Raw genomic sequence first — 2,864 nt, 5'->3', positions numbered from 1 at the left:
AGGTTGACCCCCCCCCCCCAACACAGGGGTGCCGGGATAACAACCCCAATGTCCAGAGAACCAAAGAGCTGATCGTGGATTACAGGAGGAACGGAGACAGGCTCGGCCCGATCGACGTCAATGGCCGTGCGGTTGAGAGGTTGAGTAGTCTCAAGCTCCTCGGTGTACACACGTCACCGATGATCTCACCTGGACGGTACACACCGGCTGTGTGACAAGAAAAGGCTCAACAGCGTCTCTTCCGACCGAAGAAGTTCGGCATGGGCCCCCGGATCCTCGAGGCCTCCTACAGGGGGAACCCCTGAGAGCATCCCGACTGGCTGCATCGCCGCCTGGTACAGGAACCGCACCGACCTCGACCGCTGGGCGCTGCACAGAGTGGCACGGACAGACCAGCGCACCTGTGGAGGACGTTTACAGCAGCGGGTGCGTAAAGAAGGCCTGGAAGATCACCGGGGGACACCGGTCACCCCGACCGTAGACTGTCTCAGCTGCTTCCGTCTGGCAAATGGTGCCGCAGCCATTAAAGCCGGGGCCGACAGCTTCTTTCTACAAGCCACTGGACTCTGAAATCCACGTGTCCGTACACTGCGATGGAGTCGTAATGCAAAGATTTTTACTCCCTCAAGTTGTGGAACTGATGTAAGATTTAAGTAAATCCTAATTCTAATCCTCTCCGTGCCCCCTCAATCCAGGTCTGGGCTTCCCAACGTTGGACCGGTACCATTCGGACTCCAGACTGGGAATCCCTGATCAATAGACAATAGGTGCAGAGGTAGACCATTCGGCCCTTCGAGCCTGCACCGCCATTCTGAGATCATGGCTGATCATCTACTATCAATACCCGGTTCCTGCCTTGTCCCCATATCCCTTGATTCCCCTATCCATAAGATACCTATCTAGCTCCTTCTTGAAAACATCCAGAGAATTGGCCTCCACTGCCTTCCGAGGCAGTGCATTCCAGACCTCCACAACTCTCTGGGAGAAGAAGTTTTTCCTTAACTCTGTCCTAAATGACCTACCCCTTATTCTCAAACCATGCCCTCTGGTACTGGACTCTCCCGGCATCTGGAACATATTTCCTGCCTCTACCTTGTCCAATCCCTTAATAATCTTATAAGTTGCAATCAGATCCCCTCTCAATCTCCTCAATTCCAGCGTGTACAAGCCCAGTCTCTATAACCTCTCTGCGTAAGACAGTCCGGACATCCCAGGAATTAAAGGGCTATTCAGCATTTGATAGGTTTCCGCGAGATCCACCCCCCTCGCGATTCTGACCCCCCCCCGGCGAGTACAGGCCGAGACGGTGTAGGGCTCACTTCCCCACAGCCCCCGGAGCCACCCCCTCATGAGGCACGATGCCCCCTCGTCTCCCACAGAAATCCCTCCGTGCCCTCTTCTCGAGGGCCCAGTTCACATGTAGTTCTTGCCAGGTGCGTGTCACACAAAGCGGTGGGCGCGAGCACTCCCTCCTGGAGAGGTGAGGAAGCGGGGGGGGGGGGGGGGTTGAATGGAAACTTCCAGAAGATGCTGGAAAATATCAAGGGTCAAAGTGGTAGACAAGACAGAGGAGGTATATTTAGGATAAGGGGAAAGAGTTTTAGAGGGATGGGGGGGGGCGGGGGTTTATGGACAGTTAAGGTGCCTCCATCCCAAATGAGGAATTGGTTGAGGCGAGTATATTAACGATATTTAAAGGACACTTGGCAACTGGATGGATAGGAAAGGTTTTCAGGGATACAGGCCTAACGTGAGCAAACGGGACTGGCTTCGGTGGGAATCGTGGTTGGCAAAAGTTCCTGAATGCAGCGGCTCAGAAAAGTTGACCTACCACCACCTTTTCAAGGATAATTGGGAATGTGCGATAAAAGTTGGCCTTTAGCAGCCGCACAGCCATTTGTAAAAATGAGTATATATATTTTTTTAATTACCAATTTGCATCAACTTTTGGTGTAAGGCCATAAGGCATGGGAGCAGAACTAGTCCGCTCAGCCCTTCGAGTCTACCGTTCTTTCGTGGCTGGATTTAGACCACAAGACCGTAAGTTTTAGATGCAAAATCAGGCCATTTGGCCCATCGAGTCTGCTCTCCCATTTCATCACGGCTGATCCACTAGCCCCCAATCTCCTGCCTTCCCCACCCCCGTATCCCTTCATGCCCTGACCAATTAATTAGCAGCCTCTGCCTTAAATATACGTAAATTCTTGGCCTCCACAGCCGCCTGTGGCAACGAAATCCACAGATTCACCACCCTCGGGCTGAAGAAATTCCTCCTCCTCATCTCCGTTCTGAAGAGGCACCCCTCTATTCTCTGGTCTTAGACTCCCCCCACCATAAGAAATATCCTCTCCACATCCACTCTATCGAGCCCTTTCAACTTTTCCACAAGGTCACACTCTTCATTCTTCTGAATTCCAGCGAGGAGAGGCCCGGAGCCACCAAACGCTCCTCATGCGACAGGCCTTTCCATCCCAGAACCATTTCAGCGAACCTCCTGGGATTTATTACCCCCCTCGACCCCAGTCTCCTGCCTCCTCCCCGTAGCCTTTTGCCGTGCCCATCACGAACCCATTGGCAAATACCTATGTAAACATGTCACGCTGTAGTTACACTCTCTGGCCACTAGTGGCAGTGCAGCGCCATCACTCCGCTGCGTCTTACCGAGGTGATTTAACCATTGTAGGTTAATTTATAGCAAACACTTTTATTTAAAAAAGAATATAAAACATCGGGGCGACACAAACGGTGATTAGCGCAACGCTTTACAGCAGAGGCGACGCGAGTTCGATTCCCGCCATTGTTGTGTGTTGTCTCCGGGACCGCGTGGGATTTCTCCCTTGCTCCAAAGATATACCGGTTGGGAG

This window comes from Hemitrygon akajei, chromosome 28 (genome assembly GCF_048418815.1).
Source record: "Hemitrygon akajei chromosome 28, sHemAka1.3, whole genome shotgun sequence".
Classification (NCBI taxonomy): domain Eukaryota; kingdom Metazoa; phylum Chordata; class Chondrichthyes; order Myliobatiformes; family Dasyatidae; genus Hemitrygon; species Hemitrygon akajei.
Note: the sequence above shows the minus strand (reverse complement) of the source record.